We start from the raw sequence: 15,397 nt of genomic DNA, 5'->3' as shown, positions 1-15,397 counted from the left end.
GCCCTTACCCCAGGACACCCCCTTTTCTGTGCGCCTTGGACTCCAGTGTCAGTTCTTCTGGCCCAGGGAGGCCGTGGAATTGAGGGCAAGTGTTTGCATTATTGATGAGGGTAAAAAGGACTCCAGAAGTTTTGAGGCTTTGCTTTTTCCCTTAGCCCTACAGGGTCAGGCTTTCATGCAGAAATTGGCCTGGAAATTCTCCACCGATTTCATAGCTGCAATGTTTTTGAGGTGTTTTTTAGATAACAAAAAACTAAATAAAATTCTCAAAGCTTATTTTGTTTACTTTTAGAGTATACAAGACAATTCTGCAAATATTACAATTATATATATTCTACTTGTTACTAAGACTGTATAACATTGGTGGGGATAAGAGATTATAAGTTTTTTTTGGCCAGGCGCGGTGGCTCACACCCGTAATCCCAGCACTTTGGGAGGCCGAGGCAGGCAGATCTTTTGAGGTCAGGAATTCGAGACCAGCCTGACCAACATGATGAAACCCCGTCTCTACTAAAAATACAAAAAAAATCAGCCAGGTCTGGTGGTGCATGCCTGTAGTCCCAGCTACTCGGGAGGCTGAGGCAGGAGAATTGCTTGAACCTGGGAGGAGGAGGTTGCAGTGAACCGAGATCATGCCACTGTACTCCAGACTGGGTGACAGAGTGATACTGTCCCCCACAAAAAAACAAAAAAACAAAAAAAAAAATAAGTATTTTTTCCTAAAAATATCTACTTAATGCACTCTTTTAATTTTAATTTTTATTTCAATAGTTTTGGGGGTACAGGTGGTTTTGGTTACATGGATACATTCTTTAGTGGTGATTTTTGAGATTTTTGCTGTACTCATCACCCAAGCAGTGTACACAATACCCAATATGTAGTCTTTTATCTCTCACCCCCTCCTAACTTCCCCCTCCACAGTCCCCAAAGTCCATTATATCATTGTTATTCCTTCGCATCCTCGTCGCTTAGCATCCACTTATAAGTGAGAATGGTTTTCCATTCCTGAGTTACTTCACTTAGAATAATGGCCTCCAACTCCATCCAAGTTGCTGCAAAAGACATTATTTTATTCCTTTTTATGGCTGAGTAGTATTCCATGGTGTATATATACCACATTTTCTTTATCCACTTGTTGGTTGATGAGCACTTAGGTTTGTTCCATATCTGCAATTGCGAATTGAATGCACTCCTTTTAATAGTCAGTTTTACTGTCGATCTCTTTCCCTATTTAATTACTTGAACTATTGGACCCTGAGGATCTGCCCCGAACATCTCCTAAGAAGTGCTCCAGCAGAGTGAAATCTTGAAAGTCATTCACGAAAATGTTGTAAGAAGTGGCTTGAGCCCTTCTCTGAGCTGGCAGAAATGAAGGAGAATTACAAGAAATTCTATGAGGCATTCTCTAAAAATCTAAAACTTGGGATCCATGAGGACTCCACTAACCAGGGACGTCTGTCTGAGCTGCTGTGCTATCATACCTCCTAGTCTGAAGATGAGATGATGTCTCTGTCAGAGTATCTCTCTCACATGAAGGAGGCACAAAAGTCCATCTGTTACATCACTGGTGAGAGCAAAGAGCAGGTAGACACCTCTCAAAGCGGGGCTTCGAGGAGGTATACTAGACCAAACTCACTGATGAGTACTACGTGCAGCTGGTCAAGGAGTTTAATAAGAAGAGCCTGGTCTCTATTACCAAAGAGGGTCGAGCTACCTGAGGATGAGAGGAGAAGAAGAAAATGGAAGAGAGCAAGGCAAAGTTTGAGAACCTCTGAAAGCTCATGAAAGAAATCTTAGATAAGAAGGTTGAGAAGGTGACAACCTCCAATAGGCTTGTGTCTTCCCCTGCTGCATTGTGATCAACACCTGTGGCTGGACAGCCAATATGGAGTGAATCATGAAAGCTCAAGCAATTGGAGACAACTCTTTAATGGGCTACATGGTGGCCAAAAAGCACCTGGAGATCAACCCGACCACCCCATTGTGGAGAGGCTGCAGCAAAAGGCTGAGACAGACAAGAACAGCAAAGCTGTCAAGGACCTGGTGGTGCTGCTGTTTGAAACTGCTCTGTTTTCTTCTGGCTTCTCCCTTGAGGATCCCCAGACCCATTCCAACTGCATCTACCACGTGATCAAGCTAGGTATAGGTATTGATGAAAATGAAGTGACAATAGACGAACCCAGTGCTGTTGTTTCTGATGAGATACCCTTGCTTGAGGGTGAGGAGAATGGGTCTCACATGGAAGAAGTAGACTAGGAGTTTATATTTGGAAACCTTGTGCCCTTGTATAGTGTCCCCATGGTTCCTTGAGTGGCTCTGTCCCGTGGCCTTGAGTGGCCTTATCTCACCTGGCTCCCTCTGCAAATGTCTAGTGTTTTTTCTCTCCTGTCAGTGTGTCTAAGGCAGGAAACAAGAGCCTTAAGCCCCATCCTCTTCCTACTTTTATAACAGGATATTGGATGTTGTGTATTATGCTTTTTTGTTTATTTTGTTCTGAAATGAAAGTATACCAAATAAAGCAGATGCCGTTTTTATGTGGAAAAAAAAACGCTTGCCTGTTCTGTGTGTTGTCTTTTGATTTTCTTGATGGTAACATTTGCAGCACAAGCATTTTTAATTTTGGTGAAGTCCAATTTGTCTGTTTTTTCTTTTGTCACTTGTGCTTTTGGTTGTGCTTAGACCTTGTCGGATCTAAGGAGCCATTGTCTAATCAAGTAGTTAGCTTTCGGTGTCTCCTGAGACTAAGGGCCATAGAAGAGGCTGAGTAAAGACTTGCAACAATGATATCTAATTGCATGTGCGTTTTAAAAAATAGACTATTTTTAGAAAAATTTTCATTTTACAGCAAAATTAAGCGGAAAGTATAGAATATCATATGTCCCTTTCCCCTGTACCACATCTGGCCTCTTCCATTACCAAAATCCCACACCACAGTGGTTCATTTGTTACAATTGATGAACCTACATTGACATGTCATTATCATCCAAAATGTAGTTTGCATCAGTGTTCGCTCTTAGTGGTGCACATTCTATGGGTTTGGACAAATGTATAATGATATGGATCCACCATTACAGTATCATACAGAATACTTTCACAGCCCTATACATCCTCTGTGCTCTGCCTATCTCATCCCTCCCGCTTCCCAACCCCTGGAGACAACTGACCTTTTTACCATCTCCATAGTTTCACCTTTTCCAAAATGTCATATAGTGAGAACCATACAGTATATAGACTTTTCAGATTGGCTTCTTTCACTTAGTAATATGCATTTAAGGTTCTTTCCTGTCTTCATAGCTTGATAGCTCATTTCTTTTTAGCATTGAAAAATATTTCATTGTCTGGACGTACCACCATTTATCCACGTACTGAAGGACATCTTGGTTGCTTCTAAGTTTTGGCAATTATGAATAAGGCTGCTATAAACATCTGTATGTAGGTTTTTGTGTAGACATAAATTTTCCTCCTGTTTGGGTAAATACCGAAAAGCGTGATTGCTGGATTGTATGGTAAGAGCATGTTTAGTTTTGCAAGAAACAGCTGAACTGTCTTCCAAGGTGGCTGTACCATATCGTAGTCCCACTAGTAATGAATGAGAGCTCTTGTCGCTCCACATTCTTGCCAGCATTTTGTGTTATCAGTGTTTTGGATTTTCATTATTCTAATAGGTGTGTAGTGCTATTTCATTGTTGTTTTAATTTGCATTTTCTTGATGACAGATGATATGGAGCATTTTTTCATATGTTTATTTGCCATCTTCATATCTTCTTTGGTGAGATGTCTGTTCAGATCTTTTGCCCATTTTTTAAACTGGATTTTTCATTTTCTATATTGCTGGATTTTAAGGGTTCTTTGTGTATTTTGGATTATAGTTCTTTATCAGATCTGTCTTTTGCAAACATTTTGTCCTGGTTTGTGGCTTGTCCTCTCATTCTCTTGAAGTGATTGTGTTTCCTTGAATTATTCACTTCACATTCACTTACTGAGCATCTTCTATGGTCTAGGTTCACCACAAGGGTCTGGGTATACAGAAGTGATTAAGACATAACCTTGCTTTTAGGCACTTTTAGCGTGATGAAGGAGAAGGATGAGTAAATAGGTAATTAGAACACTCTTCTAAGGTAAACAGTCTCAGGCTTCTTGGAAGAGGAGGCTAAGACATAAAGAAAAAGGATATCGACAAAAAGCACAGGTGGGCAGAGCCTTCTGGGTGAAGGGAACACTACATCACAATGACATAAGTAAGTTCTTGTCAATATGATAATTAGCTATTATTGCTATGGTAATAGTTTGTCTAGGCTAGAAGTAGGCACACTATGGCTGTGGGGCCAAATCTGGCCAGCCATCTGCTCTTGTAAATAAAGTTTCATTGGAATACATTCATGTGTATTTATACATATATTTTCTGTAGCCACTTTTGTGCTACCAGTAGTTGCAAAAGAGACAGTCTTGCTTGCAAAGCCTCAAATATTTACTCTCAGGCCCTTTACATGTGGGGCTCAGATTGAAGGGGCAAAGATAGACTGCTGCTTTAGTGAGATACTTTAGTGATTTTTCCATGGCAAAACCACATGGCGAAAGTCATGGACAGGTGGAGAATTGATTCCAATCACATGTCTGAGGGCACGGCAAGCTACACATATTTTTCAGGAGTAGCAGAAGTTTCATTCATGGCTGGTCAAAATTAATGTCTGTTAAATGACAGCGACTTTCTCCCCATTTTCTGTGTCTAAGAGGAACTACACTGTAAAAAACTCCTGGCAGGCAGCTCTGACATTTTTCTTTTTTCAGAAAGGTAATCAGATGTAGATCACTTTCTTTCTGATTGTCCCAGAATAATTTGAGACGAGAAAAGAGGACATGACCTGGGGCACTTAAAGACAGGTTGCTTTTCACTAACAAAGCTGGAGGACTTTTTGAGTTCTTCTAAATTATAGGTTTATTATAGCTGGAAAGACTTTCTTTTCAGATAAAGATCAAGAGGGCATCTCAATTTCTTTGTGAGATATGATTAGCTTCCTGGAAATCCTGTCTATATAGCTCACTCGTGATGCTTACTTTTTAGGCGTTATCTACTTACATCATATTTTTCATTTCTCCCTTAACATAAGTGTGCTGGGAAAAAAGTACACCCACATGCATAATTTATGTATATAATTGTATAAGTGCATATATATATATATATATCTCCATTTGTCCTGAGACTGGGCCAGGTTGTGAGGCTGCTAAGTGTGAGGTTGGTAGAAACTACCTTTGAGGGGTCTTTCAGTTTTCCTTCGGTCTGTCTTTTAATCAGCCGCCGATCCTGCTTTCTGCTCCCTAACTCATTTCTTCTCCCATATCTTCCCACCCCTTCCAGGGCACGGGTGTCTTTTGGGCTTGTCACCTCTCTGGAAAGTATACTATGTGATAAGCACATATGTACTGACAAGTTAAGTTTATGGCTTTTCAAGTGGGACATGAGAAGTGGGTACGACTCAACCAAAGGAAAAAAATACTCTGATAATTGAATTGTAGACAATAACACAAAAGAGGTATTATGTTTATATTGGGGATTTTCCTAGCACCTCTCCCTTTATATTATATCACATAAACGATTATCCCCTTCATCAAACAGAACCTGCCCTTGGGCTGGGCACAATGGCTCACACCTGTAATCCTAGCACTTTGGGAGGCCAGGGTAGGGGGAGGATCACTTGAGGCCAGGAGTTCAAGGCCAGCCTGGGCAACATAGTTTTAAGACCCTATCTCTTTTATTTTTTATTTTATTTTATTTTTTTTTTTGAGACTGAGTCTGGCTCTGTCGCCCAGGCTGGAGTGCAGTGGCCGGATCTCAGCTCACTGCAAGCTCCGCCTCCCGGGTTTACGCCATTCTCCTGCCTCAGCCTCCGGAGTAGCTGGGACCACAGGCGCACGCCACCTCGCCCGGCTAGTTTTTTGTATTTTTTAGTAGAGACGGGGTTTCACCGTGTTAGCCAGGATGGTCTCGATCTCCTGACCTTGTGATCCGCCCGTCTCAGCCTCCCAAAGTGCTGGGATTACAGGCTTGAGCCACCGCGCCCGGCTTATCTCTTTTAAAAAAAAGAAAATTACCCAGGCATGGTGGTGTATGCTTGTAGTCTCAGCTACTCTGGAGGCTGAGGCAGGAGGATCACTTGAGCCTGGGAGGTCGAGGGTGCAGTGAGCCATGTTTGTGCCACTGTACTCCAGCCTGGGTGACAGAGCAAGGCCGCATCTCAAACAAACAAACAAACAAAAAACAAAAACCTGCCCTTGTTTTATCAGTATTATTTTGGTATTTACATAAAATATTAATTGATTATATTATATTGTTATCATCATCATCATCTAAGCTTGAATTTATTAGGCCTGGAGGGTAAACCATTCTAGGACTCTAACTCCTTAGTGGAAATTATAGCTCCTTAATGACAGCTACAAGATGTCGTGACTCAACAAGCCCAGTGTATGGTGCAAGAGCAGAAGCAACCCTGTATGACATATGCTGGAGAGAGATTACGATTTATTATTTCCATTTTACAGGAGAAAGCCGAGACTTACAGAGTATAAATGCCACACCCAAGTTTGTATGGCTACTTGAGGAAAGGAGGAAGAGTAGGATCTGATCTCTTTTCACCCCAAGCCCAAGACTCTTTCTTATATCAGGACCTCAGAACCCCGCACAGCTTCTTCAGGGTTCCACTAAAGCGATTCAACCTAGGTTGCCCTGCCCAGGAATCAAGTGGAACAGGTGGCTTGCTTGCAGGGATTCTGAAGAACCTGCACGATCTGCCCCCAGCAGTTCAGTTGGTAGGATCAGACTTGCTTCAGTAACCAATTCTGGCCCCTAGTGGTGAGATGATTTGAGGCTGAATTTTACCCAAGGTTGGGGCACTGAGGGAATTGTATGCCCCTCTGAGGCTTGCAAAGGAACCAGAGTTCTTTTGAACAACTGCATCACAACTAGGTAGCAGTGCTGCCCTCAGACCAGGACACCAGGGGCCCCTGCCCTGGGCCCCACACCTTAGAAGACCCCATACATCCTGAGCAATGAAAGACAGTGACTTTTGAAATTTTTTTGAACTCATAAAATTTGAAGTGTTTTAAAAGTTTGATGAATTTTTAATGTTTTTAAAGACGTTTTTATAAGTGCGATAGCTGATTAAGTTACTGGGAATTACAGGAGAGAGATGTACTCTCCTAGGCCCCCAGGCCAGAGGATTCTAGGCTGAGAACTTGTAAGTGTGTGTTAGGCTGAGAACTTGTAAGTGTGTGTGTGTGCGTGTGTGTGTGTGTGCGCGCGCGCGCGCATGTGGTGGAGGGTTAGGGGACCGCTTCCACCCCAGGAAACCAGAGGAAGAGTGGCTGCTTTCATTTGAAGATGGCCATTCTAGTCTGGCACAGTGTGGTACACCTGTAGATCCAGCTACTCTCTTGAACCCAGGAGTTTGAGGCTGCAGTGAGTTATGATCAGCCATTGGACTCCAGCCTGGGTGACAGAGTGAGACTCCATCTCTTAAAAAAAATTAAAATTAAGAAAAAAACACATTAAGTTGACTGTTCTAAATCACCCAACGTGGGTGATTAGGCAGATGGGGTGCCCCAAATAACTGTTCCCTCCTCCCCCTCTGCTTGGGTGGTGGTGTTTTGGAAAATGCTTAGAACTGCCTGGAAATCTTGAGCTGTGAAAGTGTCCTTCCCGGCTCCTTGGGGAGCTTGATTTGGTCGATCTGGGGGCAGATCCAGTCACCCTGACACTGCCTAGGCATCCTTGACTTGGGTCCAGCTTCCACCATGCCCTGTCCCACAAGACCCATTCTGGTATTTAGACTCACAGACACGACTGACCTTGGGGTAACTTAGGTTTCTTTAGCCTATCCAAGGGAATGGTGGTCCCCAGGATGTGGGGTTCTGGGTGGGAAGGTATGCCAAGCTGCTGGCGTAGCTTGATTTGTAAATTCTTTATCTTTAGACTACGGTATGTGAGACTGCATTCATATGCTTGCTCCAGGCTCTGCAAATGTTACTTTGCAAAGCTGTTATAGTAGCTTTGCAGGCTTTATGATCTCTGCAATAATGTTTTGAACCCCTTATCTGGGCTACCTTCTATTATGGGTTGAATTGGGTCCCCCCAAAAGATAGGTTGAAGTCCTAATCCCTAGTACCTGTGACTATGACCTTTTTTTTGGAAATAGGGTCTTTGCAGATGTAATCAAGGCAAAATGGGTCATTAGGGTGAGCCCTAATTCAATGTGACTGATGTCTTTATAAGAAGAGAAAGACACCATGTGAAGACAGAAGACACACAGTGAGGAAATGACCATGAGGAGATAGGGCAGAGATTGGAGTGATGCTGACAGAAGCCAAGGAATGCCTAGGGGGACCAGAAACTGGAAGAGGCAAGGAAGGTTCCTCCCTACAGACTTGGGAGGGAGTATGGCTCTGACAACACCTTGATTTTGGACTTCTGACACGCAGAACTGGGAGAGAATAAATTTCTGTTGCTTAAATCCACCAAATTTGTGGCACTTTGTTATAGCAGACCTAGAAAATGAACACACTCATTCAAAGATGTTTCTGTCTGTGGCTTTAAAGAGCAGGATTGGGATGAGAGTACAGTTCTTGCAGTTCTCAGTTCTAACGTCATAGAGACAGCAGGACCACTTTAATTCTCCTGAGTTAAAGTGACCGCGGCATTGTGTGCTGATGCTACCCATTCAGTTTTAAAGACAGAATTGGAACAGATGTGATAACTAACTATAACCCAGGGTGGTATTTTTTTCCTGGTGGTATCAAATTAATTCACTTTTATAGAAATATGCTGATGATTTGCCTTTCCAAGGGGAAGTTGTTAAACTTTCTTGGGCGAACAGATTTCTTTAGCATATAAGGTTACAGGTTGATGTTATAGACTTTGAAACTGTCAACCAAGGCAATGTGTCTCTGTATTTGCATCTATTGCCTCCAGAACATATGAATGTTTAAAGAAGATTTTTAAAATTCCAATTCAGCCCCTCCGAAGTCATTTTCAATCCTAGGAAATGGAAATGCAGCTTACACCTGTATTTCCCAAGGAATTGATGTAATACAATTTGTATTAAATAATCATAGAGAGTAAGAGCAAAGAGTGGATCTTTGCATTAAAGTGAAATCAGCCCAGAAATCACTCTTCTCGGGGTCTGCCTTTCAGAACCCCATTTAGCTTTTAAATAAGACTCCTCTTTCCTGACTTGCTTTGATGAGCCACTCTCATCTCAGTGATTACTCCTGACATTTAGCTGTTTGTACAATTAACTGGGGGTCATTCTTTTCTCTTGGAGAAAGACCATGTGCAGTGAATATGCATTTTCAAAGTGTTTCTTTGACTTGGGAGAGTGGCTGTGGATAAGCAGTTAAGATGATACCTGGAGTAAAGTTTGTGATGGAGACCCCAAACACTCACCCTTAGCAAAGCTGTGAGTGGCTATCAGCACATACTCACTCCACCTCCCTTGTAGTCCCCAATGAAAGCTCATTGAGTTACCAGGTAAGCTGGTAATTTCTTATGTCAAGGAATGAAAAATTAAATCTGATAAACTTCTCTGAGGATTGAGAACTCCATATGTAGCCCCTATAGGTGATTTAAAAAAACCCCAAGGAAATGACTCACAAAAAGGATTGAAATTTTTGCAATGAGATTATAGATAATCTCATTGGGATTATCTATGGGAGTTATTTGTTCCCCTTGGCATGACTGTGCCTGGGCTAAAGCCTGGGCCAGCAGGTAGAACAGGCAGGGATGGAATAGATCAATGAGACTGTAGCAGAGAAAAATGACTGCCTAGCAAAGATTCTGCTCTTCTTTCTAGCATAGCACTATAGTTGGGACTACATTGTCCAGATTGCTTTACATAGCAATGGGGCTACATAACATTTTATTGCCATGGCCTGTGAGTGGAAGGGTTGTGTATCACTCTTGGATGGAGGCGACTGAGAAGCAAGTGTGCCTTCTCCCTCACTTTCCTAGTCTACTGACTATCTTCAGAGGACTCCGAGCCCCTGGGAAGGTGGAGCCATGAGATGGAAGGAGCCTGTCTCTGAATCACTACAAGGAGGGAAACTGCAGTACCTTTTTATGACCTAATCCCCAAACTCACCACCCACAGTCACTTCAGCCACATTCTATTTGTTAGAGGTGAGTCACCAAGTCCAGCCCACACTAAAGACGAGAGTTAGGCTTTACCTCTTGAAGGGAGGCATATCAAAGGTTTTGTGGACTATCATAGGTTTTGTGGACATTAAAAAAAAAAAACTACCGTGAAAACTTATTCCAAGGTTGTCATTTTTAACAGTCACTGAAGCATGTGCTCAATACCAATTATATTTAGTGTTCAAATAAGACTGTAGACATATTTATTTTAATGTACTTTTCAGATTGATATTCATAGGGCATAGAAATTCATAGGGCAGTTTTCTTAAGTCAGTGAGCAACTTTCTTATGTCTTGAGCCAGATGTGACACTGCCAAATTTACAACTAAGTCCACTGGCAGTTAACAGGAAAGAAGATGGAGAACCTATCATATTTGTTATTTTTTAGTTTGTGATATTATGTAGCTAAGTGTTCACCCTACCCTGCCCTTTCCTTCTCTGCCTTCTCTTCTTGAGTAGAGAGTGGACTGAAATGGTCAAATACACTTCATCTCTGATTCATGTCTTCCAATTTCTTTTGTTCCCCTACCTGACAAATGTATCTGTTCTTTTTTCTAACAGTGGAACAGTTCTATAAGAATGCAAGCATGGGCCGGGCGCGGTGGCTCAAGCCTGTAATCCCAGCACTTTGGGAGGCCGAGACGGGCGGATCATGAGGTCAGGAGATCGAGACCATCCTGGCTAACCCGGTGAAACCCCGTCTCTACTAAAAAATACAAAAAACTAGCCGGGCGAGGTGGCGGGCGCCTGTAGTCCCAGCTACTCTGGAGGCTGAGGCAGGAGAATGGCATGAACCCGGGAGGCGGAGCTTGCAGTGAGCTGAGATCCGGCCACTGCACTCCAGCCTGGGCGACAGAGCGAGACTCCGTCTCAAAAAAAAAAAAAAAAAAAAAAGAAGGAAAGCATGGTGTGTACCTTCCGGTAATAATAGTTTTCTATTTGGAATATAAGAAAATATGTTTTTTTAAAATAAACATTTTATATATTTGAATCCTCATTAGTAATAATAATAATTATATCAAAATGCCAGTAATTTATTAGGGTTTAGAACATCAAATTTCTAATAGATCACATTGAAAGATTAAGTATAATGTTAACGGAGAGGACCATGGGAATGTGGGGTACATGTTTTGGAAATGTACTTTTTTCTTAAATACAGAAAGACACTGCTTTAATTGATCATTTGCTAATGAAGGAACTGGATTTAGAGAAGCATATGTGCATCCTCTGAAATACATGCACTGAAAGAAAACGAACAATTATGTTGTGAGCCTCCATGTACTTCATTGTCCTTGATAATTGCTTTCTTTTTTTTTTTTTTTGAGACAGAGTCTCGCTTTTCATTAACAAAACTATGGGTGCAGGCTTTGGGAGTTCAACAAAGAACCCATCATCGCAGAGCATTTTCAATGACAATGTGACGTTTGACACTCACAACAACTCTGCAAGATACATATCACTGCTGACAATTTACATATTCAGGAACCTAAGATTAGAAGTTAATGACTTGGCTAGGACCATGTACCTAGCAAGTGGCAGACTGGTGTTTTTTTTGGGGTGGGGAAGGGGGGAGATTTTTAAAATTCAAATTGGTAATGCCACATTCACATAGTTCAAAAACTAAAAAAAATGTTTTAAAAATACAGACTGATAAGCTTTCTCCTCATTTGCCTCTTGGTTCCTTCCTGCCTCCTATTAACGTAACCCCTTTCATGAGGTTTTAGAAAGAATCTTGCCAAAAACATGCAAGTACGAATATAGTTTGTAATTTACCCCCTTCTTACACACAAGAGTATATGATATATAATACTGTTTACCTTGTTTTTTCCACCTAACATTATTTCCTGGAATTCTCTCTGTAGCATTAGGTGGACATCTCCCTCATTCTCTTTTTATAGCTGCATAGTTTTCATTGTTTTTTTCTTTTCCTTCCCCTTCCTTCCTTCCTTCCTTCCTTCCTTCCTTCCTTCCTTCCTTCCTTCCCTCCTTCCTTCCTTCCCTCCCTCCCTCTCACTCAGGCTGGAATGCAGTGGTGCAGACATGGCTCACTGCATCCTCGACCTTGCGGGCTCAAGTGATCCTTCTGCCTCAGCGCCCCCAAGTAGCTGCGACTATAGGTGCAAGTCACCATGCCTGGCTAATTTCTGTATTTTTTGGAGAGACGGGGTCTCCCTATGTTACCGAGGCTGGTCTTGAAATCTTGGGCTCAAGCAATTTGCCTGCCTTGGCCTCCCCAAATGTTGGGATTATAGGTGTGAGCCACCACGCCCAGCCCATTGTTTTTCTTTGCATGATGTACCATGGCTTATTCAATCAGTCCCCTTTTGATGAATACTTAGGTTATTCTCATTCTTTTGCTGTTAAAAGCCCTGCTGCGATAAGTAATGTTACAGACACGTTATTGTGGGCATAAGCAGTTGGGTCTGGAGGCTAGCTGCCCAGAAATGGAGTGAACTGGGTTTTGAACCCATGACTGAATGATGTAGCAGCTTTCTCCCCACACAGCCCATGTGTGCTCACTCTTTTCTTAGCTGCAATTTGCCCTTTCCAGTGGGCAGATAATAAAACACTGTTTTGATTCTCATTTGTGATTTTTTGTGTGTCTAATTCCCTTAGGAATCTCAAAAAGGGAAAATTGAGTGAGTAGCTAGGCAGGATTATGGCATCCCAAGCGCCCTGACCTCAATACCATCAATTCTGGTTGTTAAATCCCATCTTCTTTTCCTTGGATCAGCAAGGGGTAATTTTTAGAGCAGGGCCTGGGCAAGCCAGAGGAGTTGGGAAATGCAGCAATGGCCAAATGCCATTTGGGGGATATTTTTAGTTATCTAAATAAATTGTATTTCCACAGTGTCTGCAGAGCTTATGGTTTGTGTGCAGTAAATAAAATGATGGAATGCCATGAGGGAGCCTGGCCAGATGACTCCATTTGTGTGCATTCTGTTCCAGAGGAATCCCTTCAGCAGCAGACGGCTCCATGTGATTCAGTGAAGGCGCACAAGCTGCTCTCCAACCGCCGTGGCTTCTTTCCTGTTCTGGTTACTGCATGCCAGTTTCACCACACCACACTCAGAGCAGTTTCCCAGAGAGCGTGGGTGTTAATGATCAGGAGGAACAGAGTTCTGTGATCAAGTGAATTTTGGAAATGCTACGTCGAACAGAGTTAAATAAGGTTCGTTCCCATAGAATATGTTAGCACTGCTAATAATGTATATCAAGAGGGTGGTGTGTTAAGTAGGGTTTTCCAAACTTATTTGAACACAAAACTCCTTTTGTAGTTAAAGAACAACCATTAATATCAATCTTTTGTCCCTCAGCTCCAAATCCACACTTTGTTGCCCAGATTTTGATTCTGGGATGTTTGCTCCTTGCCGAATGGCGTGATGCTGGGCTTTGTTGGTAGAGGCTGCTGGGGTGACTCAGGAGAAGGGCAGGGCTTCTCTTTCTAGTGTTGGTATGCTTTGCTTCTCCTTGTTCCCATGGCAGTGGGCTGGGCATGGGGGATACCCAGTGGAGCTCATGCCAGTGAGTTTCAATGGCACTTCCGTGGGCAGCTTCATGGCAAGTTTTGCAGGTGCCCCAGCTGTGGTGGGCTCAGTGACAGCCTCTTCCATAGGTGCCCTGGCTGACTTCCCCATGAGCTCAGCAGGACCCCCTGCAGGTGACACCTTTGTGACTTTCTGGAGAGTCTAGCCATGCCAGCTTCCCAGAAAATTCAACAGCATTCCCAAAGGGAAGCTTTGTCGTGAATTATCAGGACTCCAGTGGGCAGTTTCCTTCCCACCAGCCTTGGCCTGATGGTCCATGTTGGGGGATTTCCAGCTTGCCAGCTGTGGCCCATAGTTTCCGGCCAGGGCTCTCACTACACAGACCAGCTGTGGTCCAGTGCAACCCCAGGACAACCTGACACACTTCTCCTCCACCAAGTGGGCTGTAGCCCATCTTCTCCAGTGAAGGCTGAATCCTAGCCTTGGGGAGGCCTCTCTCGCATCCCATTTCAAGTTTGTTTCTTCTTTAGTCTCCCTTAGCCTGAAAGCTTGCTTGCTTTCTTCCTTCTTCCTTTCTACTTTCCTTCCTCCATCCCTCCCTCCCCCTTTCCCTCCTCCTTTCCCTCCCTCCCTCCCTACCTCCCTTCCTTTACATTTGAGATATAATTCACGTACCATACAATTTACCCTTTCAAAGTTTACAAGTCAGTGTTTTCACAAAGTTGTGCAACTATCACCACTATGTAATCCAGAAGATTTCCATCTCCCCAAAAAAGAAATCCTGTACCCATTAGTAGTCACTCCCCATTCCCCATTCCCTGCACCAACCCTAGCTCCTGACAACCACGAATCCACTTTTAGTCTCTAGAGATTTACCTTTTCTGGGAAGTTCATATAAATGTACTCACATGTACATGTTTTTTTTTTTTTTTTTTTGGTGTCAGGCAGCTTTCACTTAGCATAATATTTTCAAGTTACATTCATGTTGTAGGATATATCAGAATTTCTTTTTTTTGTTTGAGACGGAGTCTCGCTCTGTCGCCCAGGCTGGAGTGCAGTGGCTTGGTCTTGGCTCACTGCACGCTCTGCCTTCCGGGTTCATGCTATTCTCCTGCCTCAGCCTCCCGAGTAGCTGGGACTACAGGCGCGCACCACCGTGCCTGGCTAATTTTTTTTGTATTTTTTAGTAGAGACAGGGTTTCACCATGTTAGCCAGGATGGTCTTGATCTCCTGACCTCGTGATCCGCCCGCCTCAGCCTCCCAAAGTGCTGGGATTACAGGCGTGAGCCACTGTGCCTGGCCAATATATCAGAATTTCATTTCTGTTTATGGCTAAATAATATTCTAGTGTATTGATATGCCACATTTTGTTTATCCATTCATCAGTTGATGGACATTTGGTTTGTTTCCACCTGTTGCTTATTGGAATAGTGCTGCTGTAAACATTCATATACAAGTTTTGGTGTGGACATATGTGTTCATTTTTCTTGGATATCTACCTTAAGTGGACTTGCTGGATCATATGGTGACTCTGTTTAACTTTGGATTTGACCAAAGAGAGTGTCAGGTGGTTAATTGTCTTATTGAAAGATTTATCCCAGTTGTATTTTAATTAACAAACAGCCTTGGTACATTTAAAAAACATTAACTTGAGGCCAGGCATGGTGGCTCATATCTGAAATCCCAGCACTTTGGGAGGCAGAGGAGGATGGATCACCCGAGGTC

General features: G+C 42.8%; 1 pseudogene across 1 annotated transcript; it reads left to right on the top strand.

Annotated features, from left to right (window-relative positions):
• Positions 1–1,091: 1,091 nt before the first annotated feature.
• Positions 1,092–3,694, top strand: LOC103880661 (annotated as a pseudogene). Its single transcript, XR_002519636.2, has one exon. The product of XR_002519636.2 is annotated as a putative heat shock protein HSP 90-beta-3 (transcript).
• The last annotated feature ends 11,703 nt before the right edge of the window (positions 3,695–15,397 follow it).

The sequence above is a fragment of the Papio anubis genome, chromosome X (genome assembly GCF_008728515.1).
Source record: "Papio anubis isolate 15944 chromosome X, Panubis1.0, whole genome shotgun sequence".
Lineage (NCBI taxonomy): Eukaryota > Metazoa > Chordata > Mammalia > Primates > Cercopithecidae > Papio > Papio anubis.
The sequence above is the reverse complement of the archived record's forward strand: the minus strand, read 5'-3'. Positions and strand labels throughout refer to the sequence as shown.